This window comes from Perca flavescens, chromosome 2 (genome assembly GCF_004354835.1).
Source record: "Perca flavescens isolate YP-PL-M2 chromosome 2, PFLA_1.0, whole genome shotgun sequence".
Lineage (NCBI taxonomy): Eukaryota > Metazoa > Chordata > Actinopteri > Perciformes > Percidae > Perca > Perca flavescens.
The window spans coordinates 16,588,738-16,609,518 of record NC_041332.1 but is presented as its reverse complement, the minus strand read 5'-3'; the positions used below and the strand labels follow the sequence as shown (position 1 = coordinate 16,609,518).

Sequence of the window (20,781 nt, the reverse complement as noted above, 5' to 3'; positions counted from 1 at the left end):
TCAGAATCAATTATTCAAGCTGAGAGAGGGGGATTATGGGGAGACACACTCTGGCCAAGCTACTGTATACCCAGCTGTCAATCACTAAGTGGCAGGGATTCCCTGCTTACTCTGCTTGTCTGTGTGGTGAGTGTGGTTTTCTGTTTGTCAAACTGCGTCTAGGACGGGAGGATCAATCCCATCGTCAGGGCTGAAGGCAGTGGATCTCCCACACTGGAAACTATTTAGTCGTGGTGTGTTGAAGCTGCACTGGAATAAACGGCATCCTCAGTGTGGTCGGGAATAATTTGTAGCTGACAGCTAATGGTTGCATAGCCCTGTATTGTCTTACAACCTCATACACTTTACTTATTAATTGAAAGATGCTTTATATAAAAAGCATCTTACAATCAAAGCATATGAAAACAGCATTTTAAACAATAAGAATCCACTCTCACGGTGTCCATCTGGCTCTTTCCGAATCTGCATACCTGTCCCAGAATAAACCTCGCCCTCTGGCCTCCTGCTGGATGCCGGGTCTAACATTAGCACATATTTGAGTGAAATATGCAGGGGCCCGACAGTCTCCATGGGTTAAAAAGGGATGCACATCTAGATTATTTATGAGCAGGATTGCTGGTTGTAACTTTCTACAATACCTCCTTTGACGAGAAAACGGAGGAAAATGGAGTGGAGCAGTGCACTTTGCAAGCTCGATGGGGTTTTAAGCCCCCACTGTCAACTTCAAGGCATTGCTGCGACTGTCGATTTCAAGGCACCTAACCTTAACCCTAAGGATTTTAACCCAAACCTAACCCTTGCCTAACTCTATAGTGCCTTCCATGCAGCGCTGCCTGGAAGACAACGTTGGGGGCTTAAAACACCAAACACCACTTTGCAAGTGGCAGAGGTTGTATGCACACTGTACCTTAATAAGCACTCATAGGGAGGTCATTATAAATAAACATAGCTCAAGCAGAGCAGGATGAGCTCTAAAGTCAGTATAAAGTTGTAAATCTATGCTGGTTGGTTATTTTTAATGTGTGTACATACAGTGGTGGAATGTAACTAAATACATTTTCTCAAGTACTGTACTTAAGTACACATTTGAGGTACTTGTACTTACTACTCAAGTCTTTTCAGGCCACTTTCGACTTCTACTCCACTACATTTCAGAGGGAAATATTGTACTTTTTACTCCACTACATTCTTTTGACAGCTTAAGCTACTAGTTACTTTACAAATTAAGATTTTTGCACACAAAACACATGCAGTTTATAAAATACTTTGTTTTATTATAAATTAAACTGCCCAACAATATATAAACCTACAAGTACAGCTGAAATGATTAGCCGAATAAACACTAAATTGATTGATCGCTTCCAGTTTCTAAAATGTGAGGATTTTTCCTGCATTGAGTACTTTTACTTTTAACACTTTAAAAAGGTACAATATGTAACATTTCTGCTTTAAAATGTGTAAAAATGACCATACCTATGCTATATATTTTTATGAGTTGTATTCTTACACTATCCTAAATGTTTCCACCAAATGTCAAACCCAGAGAAACCCGTCAGTGGCGTCGTATAACCTTTCACCCTCCAGTTACTCGCACCAAGATGATACGTTCAGGAGTAATTGTAAATCATACAATGTCACAGAAAAAAAATACTTGTAACCGTAATACTGCTTTTGTTTTGCCATACAGCATCATTTTGTGATTAATTACATCCCACTTTTTATCACAGTAATACAACAGAGACCTTATCTATTTTGAAAGTTCAATATCGATACCAGCTTGACGTTACTACAATGTGCTAACGTTGATGCTAAAGCTTTGTGGGTAAAATTGAGGTTACAACATCGTTCAACACGCTAATAGTTATTTTTAGTATGACTGTTTCGACCACAGCTAACAGGACTGAGCTAACCCACGAATAACTTCACTAGTAAAGATTAGGGCTGTTCACTAGTAACGAATAACTTCACTAGTAACGTTAGCTGTATAGATAAACGATTAATCTAATGCTAATTTAGCCAAAGCAGCACACCCCGGTCTGTCTGCCTCACTTCCCCGGCGCAGAGAGACTCAGTCGGGATGACAGCTGACAACAGCCCCGGGACATATAGCTAGCTAGTTACCGTTAGCCCCCAGTCAGCTATCAGCCAGCTACTTCCATTACAGCAACCCCGGCCGGAACTTCTCCAGTGCCTGGTGTTTACGACGCTAATGGCAGTTTAATTAAACGTCGGGAAACAGACTATATCAGACCCAGCACCGAGTCACAACAGCGGCCATCCATAGCGGTAGCTAGCTACATGTCCGTAGCACTACCGGTGTATGTGCTGAAAATCTCCTCCCCCCTTCGCCTTTAGCTGTCTTTACGGTTAGCTAAATTAACCCGACAAAAGGTGGGTTAAGCACCAAAACGAAAAGTTAAGATTATTGAAAAGTGAAGGGGAGATAATTCCGGGCAGCTGGGAGATGTTCTGCTGCTGCACAACAGGCATCGAACGTCCTGGCTCGCTATCGCGGAGATTTCCCCGACAATCCCCACCCACACCCGTCTCTCAGCCTCGTTTAGTAGCTAGCGTTACAACAAACCCCGTCCGCCCCAGTGTTGAAACCATCCAAAAGGTGACATTGATATGTGAAATATTTTGTGTTTTAGCTACTGGCTACTGTTAGCTTGCTGGCTCACTAGCTAACTGGTCAGCTACAAATAAAAATCTAATCAAGAAAAACGTAATTATGTTGGGGAAACTGCAGCTATTTTATTAGAATAACATGAATAAACGTAACGTGAATAAACTTGAATGGTAAACTCGTCCGTGAACTGATGCATTCTAACCGGCAGCGAAGGTGTTTAACACTAAAAACTCCCATAATTCCACGCAACTTCACAACGTCATCAAAAGTCCAGTTTTACCGTCCATTGTTTTGGTTGAGAGACCCCTAGCGGCAGAAAGTTACATATTGTACATTTAAGTACATATTCCTGATGACACTTACATACTTTTACTTAAGTAATATTTTCAATGCAGGACTTTTACTTGTAACAGAGTATAGTGTGGTATTAGTACTTTTACTTCAGTAAAGGATCTGAATACTTCTTTCACCACTGTGTACATATGACCTGTGCATACCATAAGATTCACATTATAAATTGTCGAATTGTTAAGCGCTTGTCTGTCGGTATCCTTCCAAAAATAGATCCTGACATAAAAATGCTCAACTCAGCACTGCAGACTTACCAACTGGACAGCCAAGTGTGTTCACATGTATGTCTATGATGCTGCCGCAATGTCGCTGACACAATATTCTATCAATTCTAATTTGCCATTTGTCCAATCTAGAGCCACCATACATTCTTGGCAGTTTTTGCCACGGTTGTGTGATGTGACAAATATCTAGCTTTTCCTGATCACAAACAACTAACTACAGTCAGCAGCTGTATAAACCAATAACCACAGAACTGCAGCATCAACCAGAATAAAACAATATAATATATACAACAGAACGAAAATAAAGTGCCTAAAAATCAGTTCAAGTGACTTAAAAATAACTGCCAAGAATGCAGAGTGAATAAAGCCATTCTACTCCCTGCAAACCCAAGAGGATAGCAAAGCAACGTGGCTGCTGACGCAAGCTCTAATCCCCCGAAACCCTCCAGAGGAAGTGCTAGGATTCACCTGCAGTGGCCTATTGGCCTGCGTCCAGCATTGGGAAAAAAAGTATATTTAGTAAAGTTAATGCAGGAGGGCCTACATCACAGTGACCCTTTTGTTTAGAAATATGGGCCATATGTTGTCAAACTGTACAGATAATGCAGAAATGATTTGTGGCAGCCACAGTGGAGGGAGGGAGAGAGAGAGAGAGAGAGAGAGAGAGAGAGAGAGAGAGAGAGAGAGAGAGAGAGAGAGAGAGAGAGAGAGAGAGTGTGTGTGTGTGTGTGTGTGTTAGAAAATAGTAAAACTATGTATTCATTTTTTATTTTATTTACCAAACACTTTCAGGAGTAGGGTTTCTTATTTCTTATCTCAAGATGTTGACAAAATACTGTATGACAATCAATAAATACTTCATGGGTATATATATATATATATATATATATATATAATACTTTACAATAACCAAACCTGACAAAATGGCCCAAAGCATAATCCTTAGGATTTATTTCCCCTTGTTTATTCACAGAATTCGGTCGACTCGAATCCTGAGGCGACCTCCCCTCACAATGTCGGGTGTTGAGACTCGTGGCCTATTTGCAGGGGGGGTCTCTTTAATTCCCCATGTTGACTGTAACACCATGTGACAGAGGTAAACATGGTGTTTCAGCTAATGAGTCCATATCTGACACAAGGTCAGGAGGTGCTCATTATGGTAAAAATGCACACAGTGACAGGGACTTAAACTTCACCTTGTGATAGTTAGAACATGTTTGCAACGTGTCTTCATGTTAAATTTAATAATCCAATTTTTATAATAGTGATGAAGGCGTCTAAATGTACGACTGCCCTTACATCAGTTGAACACCTACTACTCCTTTGCAAAGAAAGAAACGCTCATGCTGTTAGCTTCACGATATAAATGTCAGATTTAACAAAAGCATAAAAGTCATCTACCTAAAACAGAAAAAAACATGTGAAAACTCGACCTAATCACCCAGTGTGGTCCAGAGAGGGCAGTTAAGACATAAAATCTTCCACAAATCCGAGTGGGGGTTTGGGCTGTGGGAACCCCTCGTCAACAGGAGGCCCGGGCTCTAAGTCTGCCCGACTCCAGTGGAGACAGCGAGGGAAAGATCCAGACAAACACAGCTCCCTGCCAAGCATCGTTATATACAACACCCACTCCACTCCACAGCACATTTCCACTGGCAGTTGCCAGATTCAGCAATGATGACATTAAATACAAAAAACAACCTCCTTTGTTAAATCATAAAAAGGAAAATCTCTCCTGCAGCGCAAATGAAATTAATTTGGGATGAGCTATTGGAAAGAAAAGGGTTTGGACATTTCCAAAATGTTTTATGCATTAGGACACAATGACTGAAGAGTGTAAATATGTTTGAATCATTCTGAATAATTATGTGTAATGGTGGCTGTCAGTACCCTCTAAATCTTTTTTATTTTTTGCAATGTGCAGCTAATAAAATAAAGCTTTTTTGATGGTGCGGTTTTTATGACAGCTATAATGATGCTAGTAATGCAATTCTCTATAATATAGGCCTATATCTGGATCCTCGAAGCAGAGCTGGTGCCACAGTGAAGATTAGGGCTGTCCTCGACTAAAGAAATTCTTAGTCGACTAACACTTATACGATTTTGTCGACTAATCGATTAGTTGATTTAATTGACAGAGCTGTGCGCTTTGAGAGGTGCTTAAGACTAGAAAAGCACAATATAAATGTAGTTAATTAACCATCTGTAAAACTGAGTTTCTCCACAATTAATCCTGCAAAAGTGAAACAAATGCAGCATGTTTTTATGTAAGAGATCCTAAGGCAGTGCTTGACCCATTACATGTCAAAGTGTTACCAAAAATCTAGTTAGGTCGACTAAACTAGCCACACATCGTACCCAAAAAACTAATGCTTCTGCCGCAAAGGCCTTGAATGACGCTCATCTAACGGATAAAGAAAAGAAACCTGGGAATGTAAGGCTCAACACACAAAAAAGGGTGGGTTTTTCCTTTAAGACTGACCTGAACACTGTCAGGTCATGTCAAACTTCAGCCTCCTTGTCCTCCCTTCCCTGCAAGTCCATTTCTCCTCTAGTGTCATGAGGAGACTCTAATGAATCAGCCTATTGAGCTCAGCAGAACTGTGCACAGGCTTTGACACTGCCAAAGTGTGTGTGTGTGTGTGTGTGTGTGTGTGTGTGTGGATCCAACTTTCCCAGCCTCACAGAAAACACAAAGCTGTCGTTTGTGGCCCACTCACCACTACAAAAGCCCCACAGGCCACCAGAGCTGAAAATGAATATGTGTGCATGTGTGTGAGTAAGCGTGTCTTGGTTTGTATGTCTATATGCTTGTGACGTTTTGTTTGACTAGATATGTGCATATACATTTTTATCAGCACAAGAATCAGCTGCTTTTTTTGTTTTAGGTGTGAATGTTTGTTTGTGGTCAAGATGTGGCCAAATACACCCTATCTGCATTTCACTGGGGTGCAACTAATGATTACAAGACACATCATGTGGCCCCGTACCAGTCAAGCACAAACTCGACCACCAAACCATGGCACTCAGACAGACGGCCATAAAGCCAAAGATATATGGTCGCTGCAACAACACCCTTTTCTTAAATATTGAAACAACTACAAACAGAGGCCAACCAAATACATACGTAACAGACACAAACACACACAAACCAAACTCCTCCTCGGGCTGCTGTCATGAGTCACAGAGGAGACAGCTGTTATTTATCAGGGAAACACCCATTCTGGTTATAATTAAAACAGTTTGTCACTACAAATCAGTGGGTGTCAGCCTTAGTAAGACCCCTTTTTGATTTATACCAATGCACATGGTCACCACAGATCTCCTACAGAGAGGACTCGGTGTGTGAACTTGATCTTTTACAGATTCATCTGTCTAACCATGCTGTCTTTCTTACAGTGACTGAACTATATAAAAACTATATAAAAAAGGATAAATTACTGGTGCACTGACTGTTCTGTTCTGTTGTGTTGTGTCCATACAATGACAAAAAAGTATCTTGAAATCTAAATCTACTTGTTTCATTTTGAATGCACGCCTTTTATTGTTTGTAACCTCTATAAAACCCATTACTTTGACTGGATGCCTACAGTCTTTTTAGGTTTCTGTATCACGGCCTGTACCCTGCAAGAGCTGCCCTTCCCTGTAGTCATTTTTTAATGCAATTCAACCCCCCGCTGTTTTCCCCAGTAGTCTCTAAACTGACACCAGGGTGATGTGTGTTGACTTGTCTGACTGAGTACGTGAGCCAAAGACATGTCCGACTTACACTGCACTGTAACTTTGTGTATTTCATACCCGTCTTATTCTATGTTAGCATGTTTTTGGTTTTTATATTCTCTTTTGTGACTTTTTAATCTTTAGTTTTTAATGCAAAGTGCACTGTTGCTCAAATGTGCTATATAAATGACTTGCCTTTTGAAAAAAGAAAGATTGAGATCAGTATCCGCTGATGTGTGGAAAAATATAATCTTCACACAAACCACGCACCCCAAACTGAAAATCAAGGTAATTTTAACTGGCAAAGAAATTTCAATCATCACCGATACCTGATGAATTTACCCAAACTCTGCTGCGTGTGTGTGTTTACACAGGCACGCTTATGTGGGCGGCCAGGCGGTGTGGTTTGGACCAGCCGGGAGATAAGAGCAGCTGTGATGCCATCCAGATGACTGGAGAAGAGACAGCAGGCAGACAGCAGGCAGCCAGCATCAGCGCCAAGTCAAACCAGCATCTCAGGTCAAAGAGCGGCTTAACTTGACCAAGTATTCAACATGAGAAAGTTATCTGTGGGGATGGAAGCCTGTTTAAGACAATTTACTATGAGAGCAGGCAGATACCAACAAGCCACTGAACTCCTATTTCGTCTGTGAAAACTCTATAAATGACATTACAACCAGGTGGCTGGCATCATCAGAGCGAGGCAGCCATCCCCGGCTGCGCGTTGAAGCATTTAACAATGTAAAAAGATGAGGAGACGCGGTTACACTTTACTTGAAGGTATCTACATAAGAGTGACATGACACTGTCATGAACGTGTCATAAACATTATAAACAAGTCATAAACGTTTATGACATAACGCTGCTTTTAGTAAGTGTCATTCGGTTTTTGTCAAGACAAGTTAGGGTTAGGGTTCATGTGTCATGACAGTGTCATGACAGTGTCATGTGTTCATGACAGTGTCATGTCACTCTTATGTAGATACCTTCAAGTAAAGTGTTTTCGGAGACTCTAATTGAGGGCGAAGACACAGACGTCTCTTCACTGCCCTGCTGAGGAGAGGACAGCTCGTCTTACTGAAGTAAAGAGAAGAGACAGGGAGGAGGAGCATATACTGAAAGTAGGACAGAAAAACAGGAGTAGAAAGAAAATGACCAGTGGAAAGTTTTGACCTTAGTTTCTCCACTCAAGTAAGTGGTTTAGCAGTCATGTGGTTTACAGTATATCTCTATTCTCTCCTGCCTTTTTTTTTTTTTTTTTTTTTTTTTTTTGGCCCTCAACTTGTCTTTTCAGCCTTTCTTGTAGTGCAGACACCCTCTAAACCCTCAATAATGCCAGCTCCTTTCTTTTTTTCCTACCCCTCGTTGTGTCTTGTTAACTGGTTACATGGACACCTCGACTACTTCATGCGATGCCGATTGTTTCGCTCTTTGACTAAACCACAGATAATTAACAGCTACCCTCAGTTACATGGAGCATTTCAGCGTCTTTCAGCACTGTTTTGGTTTTATGGCCCACAACTTTACGTGTTTCACTGCTCATATTGTGGTCATTTTAAGTAAAAAAGAAATAAATTAAAAACTGATAAAACGACTGTAGGCTACCTGGCAAACACCCAACAGCAGGCATACAAAGTTAGCTGCTGGTGAACATAGTGAAGCATTTAGCAGCTAAAGAGCCAGATATTTCCCTCAGGAGTTAGCAGAGATAAAAAAAAGAATTAATAATGGACTGGCATTTCCCAGTTGGACACAAACTTGACTTCAAATGACTGATAATGTTGCTCTGTGTCTGCTCGCTGTGTAAATAAGCATTTGATTGCTAGGACGTTCACAACATCAAGTTATAAGGCAACAATGTGTCAACGTGTTTAAAGCGGCCAGTAGAATCAACACAAACTGAAAGTTACAAATAGCCACTTTTATTCAGTTGAACAGTGGGTATTACTTCTGAATTCTTATATCAGTGCAGGATAAACCAAATCACAGAAATCACTATGAAATGCATTAAGGGATTACTTCAACAGCTGTTAATCCACTTTCTATTGTGGTGTAATTTATAAATGGAGCATTAGGAGCTCAACCAGATAGCTTAGCTGTCCTTTGCACTGTAAATGGCAAACATATCCGAATCACAAAGCCGTTGGTCTCTGTGGCAGACTCCTTGTTAATAATTACACTGAAAAAAACAATATTAGATTTAGTTGTTAAGTGCATGCTTGTATAATCTAAAGTAAATCTTAAAAACTGTCTTAATGGAGCCAATGAAAATGTTTAGAAAAATTCATACTACATAAACAATCCTCTAAGATTCCTGCAGAGAACAGTTTGTCTTTTGTATTTGATGATGTTATAACGTGAGGTTTTTAACCTTTGTTTAGATTGTATTTCATTTTAAATGCACAGAAGCAAATGTTTTTGGAAAAGTAGACCTTTCCCAATGACGCTGTGTGCAATACCATTTAACATACCGATCTAAATATAAGCACAGTATTATCAGCTAGCAGGAGCCACTGCAGTATTCAGAGATAGAATAGAGTCTTGAAAACAAAACTAAAGCTCTCAACAGCTAAACATGGTGAGGGTTCAAAAGGTACACAGATATGAGGACAACTGTCGCCTAGCTCAGTCTGCGAAGGTACTCTGAGAGGACACAATATGAGACACGTCAGCAAGCAGTGCCGCATTGTTCCCCCCACCCCCTGACCTCGCAAGCCCTGGACCTGACAAATCTGCCAAACTGGGACTGTGTGGACGAGGGAGACGCTCTAAAAGTCTTTGACAGGGAAAGAAGGGAGGTGGGAGGGTGCGATAAGACTGAGACAGCAAGACAAGACAGGTAAAGAGAGAGACAGAAAGAGGAGGGGCAGAGAAAGACAACCCTTCTTAACATGGTTGTTTGACAGTTTGAAGTGAACAAACCGACACTAGAGAGACCGAGAGAATGAGCATTAGAGAGGAAAAAATGGAAGAAATCAAAATCACAGAAAGAGAATAACAACCAACAGTCTGAAGAAAGCAGGTACTGCTGCAACAAATACGAGTATCTCACAGTCTGAGGAAGTGGTGAATTTGTCTAAAGAGGGAAAGGCAACATTTCTCAAAAAGTGGAAATGATGCATGGCAGCTGTGACCTGTGCAGCCATGTGCGGCAAAACCTACTCAAATCCTGAAAGGTTGAAATAAACAGGTTTTCTACTATAGAGTTGGTATGGTTGACTAAAAACAAGGATGAATAGGCTCGGCTTTTAAGCTGCTGGAATGAAAGACTGACAAATAAAAGTGAATGTGAAAATTAGAAGCTTTACTTCAGCCACCAGGAATGGCAGTGAAGTGTGTGTACAGCCCAACCTTTGTAATATTACAATAGCTACAGCTGCCATCAGGAAGTGTTGTAGTGTAGTGGCACTTGACATGATTTGCTTTAAATATGTGAAGCATCTGTAGCAGTATTACAAGCTACCACATTTTGCTGTGCTTAAAAACTGTCTAAACATAGACTAAAGAAATAAAGTGGTTCACAATCTCATTCTTGCTCTTTTCATGAGCTACTGACAAAGCAAATGAGAGCAAGAATGTTGTAGACAATCTCAGAAAAAAAATATGTGTACCAGGAACTGTGGGAAACAAAATATTATTTGGCTCAATGACCAAACCAAAATATTAAAAATGGATTAATGATTGTTGAAGTTGCCATGCAACAAACAACATCCTGGTTGGCACAAGTGGGCAAAAGAGCAATACCGACAGAGAGAGAGAGAGAGAGAGAGAGAGAGACAGAGAGAGACAGAAAGACCCGTCACTATTTCCTTTACAGCATAACTTCCAACATAGTAAACTGTATGGCCAGAAGCAGTTTGTAGGCTTACCAGTGACCAAAGCCGTGTGATTTATCCAAGGCTCTCCAAAAAAAAAAAAAAAAAAAAAAGCGCCCACTATAATTCTCCATTTACCTTCTGTGTCCTTGGGAAAGCCAAAGAGGAGGGCCGAGGCGCTTGGACGTCAGACAAAAACTTCAGTCAACACTACATTTCAGACATTTACTCATTTTATTTCCCATCAACTGTGAGTGTTATGGCGAAAGATAATACTCAATACAGTGCTGTGCTGTTGATTCAATCAACAGGTGTCTTAAAGGCTTGAGCAGGAGCTGAAATGCTGCGTGTTGATGTAAAAATTCTTACCTGTCAGGGGACTGCTCGAGTTCACAACGTCTCGCCAACTAGGACAAAAACAAACACAATCACATTCTTACTTTCTGGAGCCAAGTCTTCTGGGGGCTGTTACAACTAGACAATATGGCTCAGAGTTTTAGTGGATCAAAAGCTCTGAGCCATATTGTGCGTCTGAGGTGAAGAGATATGTCACAATTAGAAGGCAAGGCAGCTTTATTTGTATAGCACATTTCAGCAACAGGGCAATTCAAAGTGCTTTACATAAAACATTAAAGAGCAGTCAAAAAAACGATTAAAACATTAAAAACCGATAATACGAGAATAGAAGTTACAGTGCAGTATAAGAAATTAAACATTTAAGAGCACTTAAAAACAATTAGAAACTCTATAGCTCTATACACGTAATCCACCCGCAATCCTTGCCGTTCCCAGAACGGGCCGGTCCCACCGGTCTTACTTTTTAATTCTCTTTATTTGCTTATACAGACTGTCATACAGTTTCAACAATGCAACTTCAGTATAAGAAATGAATAATTATTTAAAAAGCAGACACATTCGTTAGCTTTAAATATTATTTACTCATTGTGTGTTTTTTGAAGTCTGTAATGCCATGAGGATACAAAAACACAAATTAACCAGGAATGAGTGAAATAAATACCTGAAATTAGAAGGAGCTTCCACAAGAAAGCAACCTTGAAAAGTCTGTATGCTATGTAATATGTAGCCTATATGACATAATCAAAATAAATCTAATCAAAAAGAAGATATTCAATGTTAGCAAACACCTGTAATCTTTTTCAATTAGGTGACAACTGTGGATTTGTGTTACTTATTCATCCCGTCTTCTTATGTATACAGGCCAAATTACAAACCTGCTACCCTATTTTCAGATACAGCAGACCTGGTAACTAACCAAATTCTTTACAAAGGAAATATCAAATGCCTTTTGTTCCCTCTCTTATGAATCATTTCCAAGAGGGAAGACTCTGTAAAGACATGTGGACAAAGTGTTGGATTTATTTTCATTATGCTCTACAGCATCCTCTACCATCTCTGGATGTGGCTTTTACTGCCCGTGTACATGTGTTTGCATTGGTGAATTCTCATGTCAGTGTATAGGCCTCAATGTGTGTGTTCTCAGTCACAGTGGTCAGCAGTTTCCACTACGAAGACTGTACTGGCGGCTACACGGAGCGGCAGGCGGCCTGAGGGACTCGATCTGTGCCCTTGATAGTTATCTACGTCATCTGCACAAACACCAACTGTGTCAACACCAGGGAGCACGGCTCACCGTAGAACACGAGAGCTATTGATAGCATGTGAGATGTGTTATTGCTGAGGGTGCTGCGACTGCATTCCATTATAATGATATTTGGGTGGGAATTTTGGGATTGGTCCAAAATAACATCAAAATAACACAAAAATGTTTCCAAATCTGGTGTATCAAAGAACTATGGAACAATGTGTTAGGAGAACAATCTGCACAACCATACGTGATAAAAGGGATGATGTGAATCAACAGGACGCACATTAGGTTGTATTTAGCAGAACAGCCAAAATGATGTAACCCGTGGGCACGATGACTGAAAGTGTTGGTTGCTTCTGGGAGTTGTGCGAGATGCTGGAGAGCACCTGGAAAGTGAAAAGCCCCAGATGGCCCAGCAGTTGTGGAAACACACTTTCTGTCCAGGTTGGCCGAATGAACAGTAATTGAAACCACCTGCTGATCTGGCGGTGATGTTTTTCATGTTAGTGGAGGTGGAAAAATGAATGCTCCTTCAGGTGTGGAATGACAACCAGAAGTGTGAGAAGCATGAAGCTCGCTGACAGCAAGTGTGCATGCTTCCATAGCTCAGATTTATCTAGCCATACAAAAAAAATTAAGAAGCCAGTAGATCACTTAGCATATTGGTGAATGCAACAGACAAATCCAGAGATGAATTTCAGTGTAAACACAAAATTGGACTACAGACTCTACTCAGCTTGGTTACCCATCCACCCACAGCCTATTTAGACAGTGTTTCCAATACATAGGTTGTAGGCTACTTGGGCGCACCGCAAAAGGTAGATTGAGACCCGCCCAGGTAGATAACACCCAAATTAAATTTTTTCCCAATCAACAACGTATTTTTTTACAGCACACAAAGACCAGTGGCCTCCAGCCCCTCTCCCTTGTGAAGTCGCGCTCCGCGTGCCTGACAGCATCACCACTTCACTTCAGGCTCAGAGGCTATAGTTAGCAGTAACTTGCTGCTGGTGGTCTTGTCGCGGGATTAATTGTATTATCAAACCGTGGAAATGCCGCGGCCACACCGCTGTGAAAGCTCCCTGAACGTCATTTATCAGAGTCTGGTTGTTACCCCTGTCCGCGGCAATCTCCTCCACTCCATATCTTTATAACGGAGATATCCGCTAACCGAGTTAATCGTTCTCCGTGCCTGAATCCATTAACTGTATTTATGGACTTGAGCCCAGATAAAACCCAAGATTTTAATAAGTTGGCTGTTAAAAGTTTTAAATTACAACTTGAGTTGCTTGAATGACAGAAATCATCAGATTAGATCCAATTAGATCAACAAGGACATGTATATTAGCCTACAAAACAGTGTGTTTACGATCCCCAAAACACAGATTAAAACAATGATCTAACAAAAAAAACAAAAAAACATTAGATATATATTTATGATTTAACAGGAATTAGGAGGAGACCGTGTTTTTAAAAACATGTAACTGTCTGTATGGATCATAGTATTAAGGTTAAGTTACATATAATAGCCTATTTGGGCTCTGGGTGATCAGATATTTAATCTGTTGAACCAACATTTGACAAACCAACCAGATTTAATTGACAAAGCACATCATGGCTACACTTCATCTGTATCTGTATCATCTTGTAGTCTGATAAGTTTAATATGTAAATTGTTATTTATTTCGAAATTATCTGTTAATGTTATAAACCTATTGTATTACTTTGACTTTGATTGTTATCATGTTAGTTGTTTTGTATTACGTTTTGTATTATTGCTTGTTATGCCCATTCTATTTTAGTAATTTTGTCCTGTATTGAGGACTGGAAAGCGCTTTGGTTCAACAGCTGTTGTTTTTAAAAGCAATATATAAATAAAATGACTTGACTAATCATTAAACCATGGAGAACCATGGAGAACACACAGTGGTGTCACAGCCCGGACATCAGCCTCATGACCGGGTTCAATCATCAACAACCTGTAGCAGAGCATGTGGAATGACCAGAATGAATCCTGCCTGACGCCATGAACTAAGCCCGGCACTGCACTCGACATACTAATTATTTTTTCTTCGGGCGAGATGCAGTCAGACAAGGAAAAGCAGCACAGTTACATAACAGCCTTTTCTGCTGACCATAATTATTTGGTGGATGTGACTGTCCAGCCACACAGCATCAGCCTCATTATATAAAATCCCGACAAAGTTTAAGTGTTTTTTAACAAGTTATTGTTTTAGCCATAATAGGGGAGGTGAGGTCACTTATGAAAGACAGAAGGCCGTCAACAACTAGCTTGAGGTGTGACCTAAACTCTAATAGACACGACTTTACTAAAATAAAAATAAAAAGCCCATGGATGAGACAAGAGTCAACTTTGCTTTCTGTCTTGTTAGTTTTGCCACAGTTGCACAACAATCCCAACGTCTCACTAATCTGATTCTGTCAGATATGTTTAGAGCTAGAGAGTAGACGTGAAAGCTGCAGTGTCCATTCTGTTCGGCCCCATCACTCTCTGATGGCGTGGTGGGTGGAGCCTCAGTTAATTCAGAGCTATGAGGTGATCCTTTCACTATTGAGTTTATTTGTGTAACTTGGGACTTTGAAATTGAATGAGGATAAGTGAGTTAGATGAGAAGCGCTAACACCAGAGCAAAGGTCAAATTCTGAACCGCCGGGTAAAACAATTTAGGCTAGTTGATCCTAAAGCAAAAGCAGGCACGTGTGAGGATTTGTTTATCTTCACACCATTGGCAGAATAGATGGCAGATAAGGACTGTGTTCATTCAGAGGGAACATCAGCAGATGATATTTTGTAAAACTTTGTCCGGGTGTGGAAAATCAACCCATTTATCAAAGTAATCACACATGGACATGACAACATCCTGCCACAATAGCTTAATACGGCAATAGCTGCACACAGATGACGGCAAGCCTGCCAACCATTCTCAGAGTAAATCAGTTGAACAGATACTACATTTAACATGCTTAGCATTCACTCAAAATGATATCTTCCATAGTTGAGACTTAGTGCCTGATCTTGCCCTTTATGATAAATCGGATGTAACCTTGCTGACTGGCTGATGAGCTGATGGCAACAGAAAGCAGAATTTCTACCTGGTAGCAGCAGTTTTTTAGATGGTGTGATTCTGTCTGTGCTGCTGTCCACTCTAAAAGCCCCCTAATCTGACAACTGTTGACTCTGCTTTATAAAAACGTGTGTGTGTGTGTGTCTAACACACTAAATAGTCACTTGTTACACTTATTACAACTAATAAGTAATTAACAAAAAAGACAAAAAAAAGGAAAATAGCTTAATAAATAATAAAATGCAGATATATTACAAATGTAACATGCAACAGTAAAAGGGTAGCAAACAAGAAGCACAACAGAAAACAATTGTTTTCTTTTAAACTCCTGCCAAAATGGCGTCTCATCTCATTGAAAAAAGATGCATGTAGACTTAAAGTTGAGTTAAGTGGTCAAACAAATTAATATATAGTAACCTGGCTGTATGGCTGGAGATGCTTTTCAAGTCAGTTAACCCTAACCCTATTGCCTGCCAAATGTGCAAATTGACTGCACAGCTGATGGAAGCCCCAGGTGTGAGGTGAATATGTGGGATCTCATCTTGTAGTTATTTTCACTGGAGAGAACAGCAGCACGAAAAAAGTAAGGTCGCTAATAATAAAGTTCAAAAAACAAGTTCACTGCTATTTTAATGTGCACTGTGACTACGCCTCTGTCCTGATTAATGGGCGTGTGGCCACGCCCTAAAGCATTGCATGCTTTATCGTCTATTTTAAAATGAATGGGGCCATCCATTACAAAATGAACATCATGCTGTATTGAAGAAGACTTTGAAGAATTGAGACCATAAACTGGTTTGAAAAAGTTGTTACTAGGTAACAAAATCAAGGGAGAACTAGAACTGCAAGCAGTTATGAACGGGGCCCAAGCCTCCGACGCCGCCCGCCTCCGACGCCGCCAGCCTCCGACGCCGCCAGCCTCCTAAAGCCGCTCGCCTCCGACGCCGCTCGCCTCCGACGCCGTTCGCCTCCGATGCCGGTCGTCAGCGACGCCCCCGGGAGCCGCGCCAGTTGCACCCGAAGAAGCGCGAAGCTGCGCCGATGCGGGACCCGAAGCATTAAGTAGGGGGGGGCACACGTCGGTGAATATCGAGAGGTTTGATGCACGAGGTCTACTCTGCTTTTCACGTCGTTTAAAAAAACGTAAAGTAGTCAAAAGTTGTTCGCATTTCAGAACCTTAGGAAATGGACAGCGGCCGACACGAGCACACGCGCCTATTAAGTCGATAATAAAGCCTTAAAGTAGGCTTTCAACTCAGTAGGCTTTCAACTCACGGTGTATCAATCTTGGATATAACAGTATGGATCAATTTAAAAATAACCGAAAAACTCTGGACTTCAAGGCTGGACGCAAAACCTTCTGTAAGGGCTAGGAAGACAAAGAAAACACCAGCAGAAAGGGGCAACTGTTAGCTTTTAGCTCCAAAAGACCCTACGCTTCGACTATTTATGATTATGAAGTTAGTATTAAGAAGTGCCGTTTGGCGTTGCATACGACATGCTCGACCTCTGAAGGGATTAAAAGGCCCAAAGTGGTATACGCAAACATATGTTGACTATAGCGCCCCCTAATGGCCGAACTTCGCCAAATTTGGTACAGCGCCTCACAACGCTATCCCGAAAGAGCACCACAAATATTGTGTTGATTGCTTTTACTGTAGCAGAGATATTGCAATAGCAAATTTCCCATTGAAATGTATTGAGAAAATTGGCGGGAAAACAAATAAACGTTGCTTATAGCCCCCCTAAAGGCCGATCTTCGCCAAATTTGGTACACAGTATCGTAGTGGAATGTTGAACAAGGATCTCAAGTCATTTGGTGATAACTTTAAATTTAACCAAGATATGATATGATACGTGTTTCGTAGCTAACTAGGACAATTTGTTTGGTTGTCAAATTGGCATACTTCAATGTAGCAAAACGATTTCCATAACTTTTTGTCAGGTCCATCTGGAAATGCTAACTACCAGGTTTCGTGCAGATCGGTCGCACGGCCTAGGACTAGTTCGCAAAAGTTGGTTTTGCACGTTGCGCGATACTGCGAAAAAACGTTTGCACAGAAATGGGCGGGGCCTATATCAGGCAATTCAGCATGATTCAAGGAACACGTGGATGTAAGAATTTCTAATGTGTGATGTGTATTGTGGGAGTTAATGACAAAAAACCATTACAGCGCCACCTAGTGGTCCACGTGTAATTTTTGGTAGGTGTGATCCACGGCCCATTGTCCATCTACCCTGTAAATTTAAAGTTGTTCACATTAGTGTAAGTGGTGAATCTAGAGTTGGGTCACATTGGGTCCCATAGGCCACGCCCACTTTGACCCCTCGGTACTCCATTCTAGGGATGGCCTCAGGATTGGCCACAGATGGTACGCATCAAATTTCGTATAAATCGGATGAGCCGTTCATGAGATATAAACTTTTTGTAGTTGTAGCGCCCCCCTAGTGACCAATTTTCGTAAAACGCATGGGGTCCCTCCAGAGGGTCATGGCAAAGAATAATCTAAAGTTTTGGGTTGATAGCAGTTATTTTGGCTGAGATATGGCAAAGTTGGTGTTTTCATAGTTAGCTACGCAAATTTGTTTGTGCGTTATATGCGCAATTTTTATCGTATAAAATTTCTTTCCATAACTTTTAGTCAGGTCAGTCTGGAGATGCTACGGTCCAAGTTTCGTGCAGATCGGTCGCACGGTCTAGGAGGAGTTCGAAAAAGTAGGTTTTTGATAAATCGCGATTTTTAAGGCATAAAAGTCCAGGCGGAAATGGGAGTGGCCTATATCACGTGATTCAGTTGGATCCAGGGAACGCGTAGATGTATTGTTTTTGAATGTCAGGTGTACGGTGGCCAGAAGTTGCCGCTTGGGGGAAACACTGCATCAATACACCCTCACCAACACTGACCCCCAGACCAGCAGGAACCTCTCTATCCCAGACTAACAACATGATAATCCAATTTGGATAATTACCAGAGAAACAACTTGTTGTTGGAGGAAAACCACACTACACACGCTGCACAGAAACAGTGGGTTGGTGCAGAATTATGGTTTAAAGGTCCAGTGTGTAACGTTTTTAGTTGTTGTTGTTTTTTTTCATGAATATTTACCACCACCATCAATTAAAATTAAAAGTATTCCTATTGGCTTGAAATTTTACATTTGCATTTGCATGAACTGGGGTAGATGCTCCATATTCATGTGCCATCTTGAAATACGTTAGTTGGTGAGGGACATACAGGACATATAGCTCTACCTTTCGCGTTTTCGCTGTCACATGATAAACTCACAGGTGCTGCTAATAGGTATTGTTGATTGCGATTCATGATCTCAATGCTAGATGGGAGAAATGCCCACACACTGGACCTTTAAAAGATGATACGTTAACCAAGGATTCACAAGTAAGGCCCCTGCTACAAGTTATGTTGAACTTAACCTTCTGGTCTGGACAACAGCATTAAATACTGAAAATGTAACTGTAAATGCACACTGATTATATCCAGCCCATTTTTTTACATTTATAATACCAGACCAGCATTTAGCAGTTGTTTGTAGGATGGGAAATTGTATCTATTGTTCTGGTGAGATGACACAATCTTTTGCTTTCCCCCTCAGGTCGATCTGTGTTCAATGCTGGCAGATCGCCACTCTCTACAAAGCTGTTCTGAACAGATCACCCAGACAGCTGTATTAACAGGAAGAGAGCCTCGCTAAAGGATGAGTTCAGGCAGAGTACATTACATGACTAGCCTGGAAACAGCCCCATTAAACACCCACTTTTGTTTTCATTTGTTTTATTAATAATAACAACTTGAAAATGTGATACATTATTAATCCAAGCAGGACAAACACTCCTCTTCAGTAAAGTCAGATGTTGTGTTCAGCCGTGGAGCTGATCCAGATTCAGTGCTTTGCTCAAAGACACTTCAGCTGGGTCAGTGTTTAATGATCTGACATGGGCCATCTATTTGAAGGATGTAACAGCCCACAATGCAGCAAAAAATTGTTGGAAAGAACGATTATGACTACAACTCAGACACAAGTTTTGTAACGGTTGTAAAAACCCTTTAAGGCCCTGACACACCAAGCCGATTGCCAGGTACTAGTGGCGACAAAGGCCTTTGTCTTGGCCAACAATTATCACTGGAACTGCTGAAGAAACTGCTCAGAGGAAAGCTGCTGCCATTCCCAGGAATCATGACATTTTAAATGATCATATAACGGGCTCAATATGACTGAAAACCACACAAGCAATAAACACGACTGGATTGAAGCAATGGCAAATCGCTCTCTGTGGCTGTAACAATCATATTTAACATGTTGGTTTAAGTTAAAAGTTTATTTTTCTAACCTTGACATCCTCTCTAAAAGTTTACCTAAACATAAACCATGTTTGAACATAACAATCACCATCACAATTACAATTCTAGCAATAAACCAAACCTCTAGCCTAGAAATAAGTTAACCTAGAATTAACCTTGTCAAAAAAAGGATCAAATATGGCTCTTCCCATTTAATGTTCTCTCAAAGGAATAGTTGGACAATTTGGAAAGGTTTTGTTTTGTTGCATAAAGTTAGATTATAAGACTTATCTTCTTACCTAAAGAAAGCAAAGCATATTTTCCAAATCCCAATCCTTACAAACAGAAGTTCCCATATCTCTTTGCGTCTCTAGTTAGACATTTTTGTTGCCGTCTTCATGTAAATAACCCGCCTTCTTCACCCTTGAATTTTTGTTTCCTTCCGGTTTTGCATGAGCCGCATTAGACATAATCAACACGCCCACTCGCTTGCTGGAAATTTTCACACTTTTGGCTCAATCGGAGATTATACAGATTTTGTACTAGGGAGCTGGCAGGGTGAACACCGTTTGATGTCCGATCCAACTTATTCTGGCATTTGCGTTCTCACATACAGATTCGCCACGTAATGTGTAGATAATTTCAGGTTTGCAGTGCATGTGTGAAAGGGGCTTCACATCCATCAGTCTATACCAGCTTGAGCTCCAACTGCAGTTATGCTATATTTCTAGCTCTGCCAATAGGGCAGTAGCCTCGTGAGACCATCCTGATCTCGCGAGCTCCAGTTTTCCACTCACAAATCAGTCTGGCATCTTGAGGCAGAGAAAATTTGGAGCCGTTAGCCAAACGACCGGGCCAATCAGCGTTGGTTTTGAGGTGGGTTAGGTGGTGATAGACAGATGGTTTATCCAATCAGCTAACCAGTATTATCAGACAGCGGTAGCCCTAATTCTGTTAGCCACTCGCTAATGCTTTTTTTCTCTTGGATCCTTCTTTTGGAATATGGTCCGTGAACCTGAAACGGTGCCTTTTATTCCTAAATTCTCGTTACA

At 40.9% G+C, this 20,781-nt stretch overlaps 1 protein-coding gene across 2 annotated transcripts in view; it reads right to left on the bottom strand.

Moving 5' to 3' along the window:
• Window positions 1-20,781, bottom strand: part of add3a (adducin 3 (gamma) a) — a 114,781-nt gene that overhangs the window by 77,109 nt on the left and 16,891 nt on the right. The window contains exon 2 of one of the 2 annotated variants that reach the window (XM_028594476.1): window positions 11,109-11,146. The exons of the other annotated variant lie outside the window; for it this stretch is intronic. The gene's annotated coding sequence lies outside the window, so the exon portion shown is untranslated. The remainder of the gene's footprint in view (window positions 1-11,108; window positions 11,147-20,781) is intronic. 2 annotated transcript variants of the gene reach the window in all.